Here is a 10478-nt window from a genome sequence, read left to right on the forward strand (position 1 = left end):
TAGCCAGGATGGTCTCGATCTCCTGACCTCGTGATCCACCCGCCTCGGCCTCCCAAAGTGCTGGGATTACAGGCTTGAGCCACCGCGCCCGGCCGGCCTACGTCTACTTCTAAAGCTTCCCATCAACCAAGAAGAAAGTTCTCAAATAAGTCAAGAGTCAGAAGGGACAGTAACTGGGCAGTGTGATGGAGAAGACTTTGAATTTTTAAATTTAAATTTTAATTTTTAGAGACAAGGTCTTACTTTGTCATCCAGGCTGGAGTGCAATGGCATAAACATGGCTCACTGCAACTTCGACCTCCTCAACCTACTGGGTTTCAGCAATCCTCCTTCCTCAGCGCCCCAAGTAGCTGGGACCACAGGCACATGCCATCACACCTGGCTCATTTTTGTATTTTTAGGAGAGACAGAGATTTGTCATATTGCCCAGGCCAGTCTCAAACCCTTGAGCTCAAGCAATCCACCTGCCTTGGCCTCACAAAGTGTTGGGATTATAGGTGTGAGCCACCATCCCTGACCCAAATTTTTAAAATAATAGAATATATTACTTGAAAAATTAGGCCCTTCCTTCCTTCCTTCTTTCCTTCCTTCAATCCTTCCTTCCTTCCTTCCTTCCTTCCTTCCTTCCTTCCTTCCTTCCTTCCTTCCTTCCTTCCTCCCTCTTTCTTTCTTTCTTCTTTTCTTTCTTTCTTTTCTTTCTGATGGAGTCTTGCTCTGTCACTCAGGCTGGAGTGCAGTGGTGCAATCTCGGCTCACTGCACCCTCCACCTCCCAGATTCAACCAGTTCTCCTGCCTCAACCGCCAGAGTAGCTGAGATTGATTACAGGTGCCTGCCACCGCGCCCAGCTAATTTTTTGTATTTTTAGTAGAGATGGGGTTTTACCATGTTGGCCAGGCTGGTCTCGAACGCCTGACCTCAAGCAATCTACCTGGCGCGGCCTCCCAAAGTGCTGGGATTACAAGCATGAGTCATTGTGCCCAGCCTGGTTTTTCTTTAAGAGCAAGTTTTAGAGTCAAAGTGACCCAGGGCCATTCATAAAGTGCCTACCCTGGCATATGGACCTACCACATGGTCAGCAAGACTTTAAATTAGCAATAGCAGCAAACACTTACGTAATGCTCACCATGTATCTGGTGTTGCTTTAAGCACTTAACTCAGATTATCTCATTTAATCCTTGCAACAACTCAATGAAGTTTTATTTTTTAATTTTAATTATTATTATTATGTTTTTTTTAATTTTTGAGACGGAGTCACACTCTTTCACCCAGGCTGTAGTGCAGTGGCCCCATCTTGGCTCACTGTAACCTCCAGCTCCCAGGTTCAAACGAATCTCCAACCTCTGCCTCCCATGTAGCTGGGATTACAGGTGTATGCCACTGTACCCAGCCTAATTTTTATTATTCTTTTATTTTTAGTTTTTGAGACAGGGTCTCACTCTGTTGTAAGAGATAAATGAACTAGCTTCAGATCATACAGCTAATAAACAGCAGAACCAGGATTTGAACCCAGGTTCCAGCCCTTGAATGCTACCCTGTGGTAAATGGTAGCTATGACGGATGGTTACACCTGGGAACTTTGCACTTCTTTCAGCACTGGTAAAAATGAGGCTACTAAAAAAGTCAGTAGAACATATAGGTTACCACATCAGTCTTGCCAGCTGGGAGATCCTGGCTATTTGTTTATTTCAGCCGTAATTAGAGTGCTGTGCTAAGCCCTGAGGCATAGTGGAGGATAAAACAGACCAGAGACCAGGTGGCTTCCTCAAGAAAACTAATCAGGTCATTCGGAGACAGGACTAGAACACAGGCCTCCTGACTTTTGCTACTATAGGAATGTTTACAAAGTAGTTTCGAATATAAATTAGATAAGCAGGTCCCAAAGAGCAGTCTAGGGACCCGTAGAGGCCTAAGGGTTTCCAAGATCGAAACTATTTCTGTAACGATGCTAAGACATTATTTTCCCTCTCATTCTCCCATGAGTGCACAGTGGTGTTTTCTAGGGGCTACATGACATGTAAAATTGTAATGGGCTGAAGAAACAGATATGAGAATCCAGTTGTCTTCTATTAAGCCAGAGAGTAAAGAGATCTGCAAGAATGTAAAACAATGCCACCCTTCTATGATTTTTTTGTTTTGGGAAATAGTTATTCTTCACACATTAAAAATGTGATATGTTGGCCGGGCGCGGTGGCTCAAGCCTGTAATCCCAGCACTTTGGGAGGCCGAGACGGGCGGATCACGAGGTCAGGAGATCAAGACCATCCTGGCTAACACGGTGAAACCCCGTCTCTACTAAAAAATACAAAAAACTAGCCGGGCGAAGTGGCGGGCGCCTGTAGTCCCAGCTACTTGGGAGGCTGAGGCAGGAGAATGGCGTGAACCCGGGAGGCGGAGCTTGCAGTGAGCTGAGATCCGGCCACTGCACTCCAGCCTGGGCGACAGAGCATGACTCTGTCTCAAAAAAAAAAAAAAAAAAAAAAAAAAATGTGATATGTTGACTGGGCGCGGTGGCTCACGCCAGTAATCCCAGCAGTTAAGGAGGCGGAGGCAGGTGGATCACTTTAGGTCGGGAGTTCGAGGCTAGCCTGACCCACATGGAGAAACCCCCGTCTCTACTAAAAATACAAAATTAGCTGGGTGTTGTGGCGTATGCCTGTAATCCCAGCTACTCGGGAAGCTGAGGCGGGAGAATCGCTTGAACTCAGGAGGCAGAGGTTGCAGTGGGCCAAGATCACACCATTGCACTCCAGTCTGGGCAACAAAAGCGAAACTCCATCTCAAAAACAAAAACAAAACAAAAAACGTGATATGTTAATATGTAAGGAGTTTATACTGCTATTTTAAAATAATTACATTTTTAATTTTTTAAAAAATTTCATATTTTATTTATTTATTTTTATTTTTTGAGACAGAGTCTCACCCTGTTGCCTGGGCTGGAGTGCAGTGGCGCGATCTCATCTCACCGCAACCTCCACCTCAAGGGTTCAAGTAATTATCATGCTTCAGCCTCCTAAGTAGCTGGGAATACAGGCACGCACCACCATACTTGGCTAATTTTTGTATTTTTAGTAGAGACGTGGTTTTCCAAGAAGATTATGGAAAAAGGAATGATCTGATATGGTGATTCTCCAACCTTCTGCTCTTGGGAACCCTTTACTCTCCTAAAGGGACTCCACAGGGATTTGATTATGTGGATTAGAGCTATCTATATTCACTGTATTCAAAATAAAACTGAGCTGTTTTGTTTTGAGACAGAGTCTTACTGTGTCACCCAGGCTGGAGTGCAGTGGCGCAATCTCGGCTCACTGCAACCTCTGTCTCCCGGGTTCAAGCGATTATCATGCCTCAGCCTCCCGAGTAGTTGAGATTCCAGGTGGGCACCACCACATCCAGCTAATTTTTGTATTTCTAGTAGAGATGGGGTTTCTGCACGTTGGCCAGGCTGGTCTCGAACTCCCGACCGAAAGTGATTGGCCCGCCTTGGCCTCCCAAAGTGCTAGGATTACAGGCATGAGCTACCACACCCTGCTGATAACTAAAACTGGCCCGGTGGCTCATTCCTGTAATCCTAGCACTTTGGGAGGCCAAGGTGGGCCAATTACCTGAGGTCAGGAGTTTGAGACCAGCCTGGCCAACATGGGGAAACCCCATCTCTACTAAAAATACAAAAATTAGCCGGGCGTGGTGGCGCGTGCCTGTAATCCCAGCTACTCAAGGGTCTGAGGCACGAGAATTGCTTGAACTCGGGAAGTAGAGGTTGCAGTGAGCTGAGATGGGCCATTGCACTCCAGCCTGGGCGACTCCGTCTCCAAAGAAAGAAAGAAAGAAAGAAAAAAACACACGGGGGCGCTCTTGCCACAAACTGCAGAGAAAAATGATCTTAAAACCAAGGACACTGAAGGCCGTGGATGCCTGGGGGGCTGCTATTACAACACTTTTCTGATCAAATCATCACCAATTCTGGTCTTTCCCCTTAGGTTATAGGTAGTGATAGGGATGGATGGGTAATGTAGCTAATTTCACCTTCCTGTAAGCTTTGTTTTCCATGAATTATTTTGCATCTTGGTGTATTGATGTAATTTCTTGGCCATAACTCCCACAAGTTCATAAAAGGTAAAGTGAGGCCCTATGACACCCATCTCTGGCCTTTCAGGCCGTGCTTCTGAGAGCATCTGTGGAGTGTTGGGAAGGAAACTGGCTTTGGCATCCAAAGACCAGGCATCAGGTCTCAGCTTCACCACTTCCTGGCTGTGTGACCTTGGGCAAGTTACTTCACTTCTCTGAGCCTCATTATCTTACCACTGAGAGAAAGACGGTAATAGCTGCCCTCATAGAATTATTGTGAAGAGCAGATGAGCAGTAAAGTGGCTTTATAAACTGTAAAGTACTGTAGGAAGGTCTATATTTGTTATGACACTGGCCTGTGGAAATATGTAAATAAGTAAGTGTCTAATATGTGGTTTTTGAAGACGCTGTTTCTTTGCTGTCCTAATTCCCTATTGTGTCAGAAATTTCATTTTACCTCTCAAGAGATTTTTCTGGTATCTGGACTTTAAAAAATATGGGGCTGAGCTTTTGGCCAGGGTGAAGTTGGTAGTCACCTAATTGTCTGGAAAGTCTTTCTGTGCACCTGCCCATTAGAGTGCCAGAAATCCCATCATTGGCAATCTGCTGCTTTAGATTCTTCTTGTAAAACATCAATAACTCCTCTTCTTCTTTTCTTTCTTCCCTCCTTCCAAAAGCCTTTTCCACTGGCTTGATGATTCCTTAAATTCTACTTTTAGATCACTGAGTGATCTTGGCTCACTGCAACCTCCACCTCCTGGGTTCAAGCAATTCTCCTGCCTCAGCCTCCCAAGTAGCTGGGATTACAGGGGTGCACCACCACGTCCGGTTAATTTTTGTATTTTTAGTAGAAGCAGGGCTTCACTATATTGGCCAAGCTGGTCTTGAGCTCCTGACCTCAGGTGATCCGCCCGCCTTGTCCTCCCAAATTGCTGGGATTACAGGCATAAGCCACTGCGCCCGACCTGCAATTTCTTATAAGACTAAACATGCACTTATCATATAACCCAGCAATTATATTCTTGTGCATTTATCCCAGATAAATTAAAATTTAAGTTCACACAAAAACCTGCAGACTTTTTTTTTTTTTTGAGACGGAGTCTCGCTCTGTCACCCAGGCTGGAGTGCAGTGGCACGATCTTGGCTCACTGCAAGCTCCGCCTCCCAAGTTCACACCATTCTCCTGCCTCAGCCTCCCAAGTAGCTGGGACTACAGGCACCTACCACCACACCTGGCTGATTTTTTGTATTTTTAGTAGAGACAGGGTTTCACCATGTTAGTCAGGATCTCCTGACCTCATGATCCGCCTGCCTCATCCTCCCAAGGTGCTGGGATTACAGGCGTGAGCCACCGTTCCCGGCCTGAGAAATGTTTATAGCAGCTTTATTTGTAACAACAAAATACTGGAAACAACTCTTCAGTAGGAGAATGGTTGACCAAACTCTGGTACATCCACACCATGGAATACTCCCTAGCAATAGCAAGGAATGAACTAATGATACACGCAGCAACTTAGATGGACATCAAGGGTGTTAGGCTTAGTGAAAAAAAGCCAGTGTCAAAAGATTACATACCGTGTGATTCCGTTTATATAACATCTCAAAGTGACACAACTATAGAGATGGAGAGCAGATTTGTGGTTGCCAGAGGACAAAGACAGGGGTGAGGAACTGGGAGAGGGTGAGAGTGGCTAAGAATACAAACAGGTAGCATGAGGCTGTGATTTTGAGGTGATGGAATGGTTCTGTTTCTTAACTGTGGTGTTGGTTACACAAATTTATACATAGGATAAAACTAGAACTACACAGACATGAAAGCAGTTTTTAAAAATGGTAAAAACTGAGTAAGGTCTGTAGACTGGCTAATAGTAATACGCCAAGAGCAACATCAGCTTTCTGGTTTTGATGTTATAATATGGCTACACAAGATTTCACCATTGGCACTGGGTGTGGTGGCTCATGCCTATAATCCTAGCACTTTGGGAGGCCGAGGCAGGCAGATCACCTGAGGTCAGGAATTCAAGACCAGTCTGGCCAACATGGCGAAATCCCATCTCCACTAAAAACACAAAAATTAGTTGGGTGTGTGGTGGCGCATGCCCATAGTCCCAGCTACTTGGGAGGCTGAGGCAGGAGAATCGCTTGAACCTGGGAAGCAGAGGCTGCAGTGAGCCAAGATCACGCCACTGCACTCCAGCCTGGGCAACAGAGCGAGACTCCATCTCAAAATAAAAAAAAGATTTCACCATTGGGGTAGCTGGGTGAGTGGTATGTGAATCCCTGTGTGCTGTTCTTACACTTGCCTTTGAGTGTGTAATGATTTCAAAACAAACAGCTTGAAATTTGGGTGAGGGAAGTACCTAGGCAAGACCTCTCCACCACTGTCCAATGTGTTTATTGCAAGGACTCCCCCTCTCCAGGGTGGGATGCCGCCTTTCCAACATCCCACCTCCTGCAGCTTGGAGAAGGGGTTGGTGTGCATGTGGACTTTTCAGGTACCTGTGGAGGATGGTGGGGGTAGGAATACCTGATGAGTGGATGGGAGGAGAGAGAAAAGATGTAGCAATTGTAGACAGATGAGTCAGGCATGGCACCAAGGACCAACCTGAACATGCCTGAAAATCAGCCCATATGCCAAACGGAATAGGAGGGACTTGGATCTCTGACTCTTGAATTATGTTGTTTTCCAAATCTTTCTGTGATTATGCTTAGGGGATATTTTAAAGACTGCACAGTCCTAGAACCCTTCTCTTTAGTTGATCCTGATTATACAACGAATGTTTGTGTACTTCCAAATTCATATATTATAAGCCTTACCCCAAAGGTGACGGTATTAGGAGGTGGGCGTTTGGGAGGTGATTAGGTCATGAGAGTGGAGCCCTCATGATAGGGATTAGTGTCTTTATCAAAGAGAACTCCAAGAGCTAGCTAGCCCCTTGTACTATGTCAGGACACAGCAAGAAGGCACCCTCTATGAATCAGGAAGAGGGCCCTCACCAGACACCGAATCTGCCAGCACTTTGTTCTTGGACCTTCCCGCCTCCAGAACTGTAAGAAATAAAAGTCTGTTGTTTATAAGGCACCCAATTTATGGTATTTTGTTTCAGCAGCCTGAACAAAGATAGTCTTTTTTTTTCTTCTTTTTTTTTTCTTTTTTCTTTCTTTCTTTCTTTTTTTTTTTTGAGATGGAGTTTTGCTCTTGTTGCCCAGGCTGCAGTGCAATGGCACGATCTTGGCTCACCGCAACCTCCGCCTCCTGGGTTCAAGCGATTCTCCCGCCTCTGCCTCCCAAGTAGTTAGGACTACAGGCATGCACCACCATGCCCGGCTAATTTTGTATTTTTAGTAGAGACAAGGTTTCTCCATGTTGGGCAGGCTGGTCTTGAACTCCTGACCTAAAGTGATCTGCCCGCCTCGGCCTCCCAAAGTGCTGGGATTACAGGCGTGAGCCACTGCGCCCGGCCTTAAGATAGTCTTTTAAAAAAGATAGTCTTTTAAAAAAACTTTAAAATAGTGCATTACATATACAGAACACTTCTGCTCCTGGCCAAAATGAGATAACAGAGACCAGATATATTCTCCCAACTGAAACAACAGAAAGAACTGGACAAAATCTAGGAAGCAATGATTTTCTGATATTGGACCTCACCAGTGCAGGACAGTAATTCCTGAGAGAGGAGAAACAAAGGAGGTGAGTCTTATGATTGCCCCTCCCACCTTGCGCCTGGAAGGAGTTTCTGAGCTGTGGCACGTGGAAGGGAGCTGCATTAAGAGGGTTGGGGTCAGGCACGGCGGCTGGCACCCAGGTGGAGGCTGATGGACTTCTGGAGCTGAGCAGCTGGAGCTGAGAGTCCAAGGAGGCCATGGTGGCTGGAGTTCAGGGCAGAGTACTGGAGAGGAGAGAGCTACAGAGAGCTGCAGAGAGCTCCCTCTTCACTGCTCAGCACATGCCTGTAAGGAAGCTTCCTGAGGCTGGGGAAGAACCACCTGAAAGGACCACAGGAAACAATCACTACCGTTCACATGGAAACCGGAGTACTCTGTGTTCCCACCAGGCAGAGTAGAAAACCTCTTTATTCCAGGGGGATTGGTACAGTCCTCAGAAGTGTATTGTTTCAGTAGTGGGACAAAATGAACCCCAGAATAAAGGCTGCTCTGGTCTCACCTAACAGCCTCAAAGTCTGGCCAGGCACAGTGGCTCACGCCTGTAATCCCAGCACTTTGGGAGGCCGAGGTGTGGGGATCACTTGAGATCACGAGGTCAAGACTGGCCTGGCCAATGTGGCGAAACCCCTTCTCTACTAAAAATACAAAAATTAGCTGGGTATGGTGGCAGGCACCTGTCATCCCAGCTATTCGGGAGACTGAGGGAGGAGAATTGCTTGAACCCAGGAGGTGGAGGTTGCAGTGAGCCAAGATTGTGCCACTGCACTCCAACCTGGGTGACAGAGAGAGACTCCATCTCAAAAAAAAAAAAAAAAAAAGCCTCAAAGTGAACCTTAAAAGGATCAAACTGTTTCCAAGTAACTTAAGTGTCCCATAACAAATTTCAAGAATATTCATAGGAACAGGAAAATATCTAGCACCAAAAGAGGTAAAATTCACAATGTCTGGCATCATCCAATTACAAATTACTAGGTATGCAAAGAGGAAAGTAAATAAGACCTAAAATGAAAAGAAAAATAAATTAATAGAAGCAAACTGGGAAATGATACAGATGATAGAATTAATAGAAAACGGATGCCATGGCATTTTGCTTGGGCTGAGGAAAAAAAAAAGAAGAAAGAAAAAGAAAAAGAAAGAAAAGGGAATTAATGTTACTGTAACTATACGGTATCCCACATGGTCAAACAGGTAAAAGAAAGATTAAGTAAGCTAAGTAGAGACATGGAAGATTTTGTAGATATGGGCAGGAGGTGGGGAGTCTCATTATGTTGCCCAGGCTGGTCTTGAACTCCCGGCTTCAAGCAATCCTCTTACCTTGGCCTCTCAAAGTGCTGGGATTACATGCGTGAGCCACCATGCCCAGCCTGGACATGGAAGACTTTTCAAAGACCCAACTCAAACTTCTAGAAATTAAAACAACAACATCTAAAATGAAAAATACCCTTGCGGCCGGGCGCGGTGGCTCAAGCCTGTAATCCCAGCACTTTGGGAGGCCGAGGCGGGTGGATCACGAGGTCAGGAGATCGAGACTATCCTGGCTAACATGGTGAAACCCCGTCTCTACTAAAAATACAAAAAACTAGCCGGGCGTGGTGGCGGGCGCCTGTAGTCTCAGCTACTTGGGAGGCTGAGGCGGGAGAATGGCGTGAACCCGGGAGGCGGAGCTTGCAGTGAGCCGAGATCACGCCACTGCACTCCAGCCTGGGAGACACAGCGAGACTCCGTCTCAAAAAAAAAAAAAAAAAAAGAAAAATACCCTTGCTAGGAGTGACAGCAGGTTAGATACTGCCAATGAAAAGATTGGTGAACTTGAAGGCATAGCAATAGAAAGCATCCAAAATGAAATAGATTAAAAAAAAAAAAGATTTAAAAATAGTTACAGAGCATCAGGGAGCTTTGCAACAACTTCAAGTAGCCCAGTATCTGTGTAAATGAAGTCCCCGAAGGAGGTAGAGGGAAAAGAAAGAGAAAAAATATTTAAATAAATAATGGCCAGCCGGGCGCGGTGGCTCATGCTTATAATCCCAGCACTTTGGGAGGCCGAGGTGGGTGGATCACGAGGTCAGGAGATCGAGACCATTCTGGCTAACATGGTGAAACCCTGTCTCTACTAAAAATACAAAAAAAATTAGCAGGGTGTGGTGGCGGGCACCTGTAGTCTCAGCTACTAGGGAGGCTGACGCAGGAGAATGGTGTGAACCCGGGAGGCAGAGCTTGCAGTGAGCCGAGATCGTGCCACTGCACTCCAGCCTGGGCAACTGAACAAGACTCCATTTCAAAATAAATAAATAAATAAATAAACAAACAAACAAATAAAGGCCAAATTTTTTTCAAGCTTGATGAAAACTGTACTCCTATGGATCCAAAAACTTCAACAGACCACATGCACTAAAATCCGTGAACCAAACTTTGAAACCACACTAGGAAGCAGAGACAGCATATCCCAGAGCTATGGCATGCAAAGTCAACTTTCCTATGTACAAAGTTGTCTGTGTTCCTGCCTGGAACCACCCAGCAAAACAGAGGTGATGGAACTGCATGGTCCAAAGGAAAACACTCCGAGGAGCTGGGTGAGGGTTCCAATTCTGCTTCAGTTGGCCCTTGAGGAATACTAAGAGGGTTGGGGCCAGGCACAGTGGCTCATACCTATAATCCCAGCACTTTGGAAGGCCGAGGCAGGCGGATTGCCTGAGATCAGGAGTTAGAGACCAGCCTGCCCAACATGGTGAAACTAAAAATACAAAA

Source organism: Macaca nemestrina, chromosome 1, assembly GCF_043159975.1.
Source record: "Macaca nemestrina isolate mMacNem1 chromosome 1, mMacNem.hap1, whole genome shotgun sequence".
Taxonomy (NCBI): Eukaryota; Metazoa; Chordata; class Mammalia; order Primates; family Cercopithecidae; genus Macaca; species Macaca nemestrina.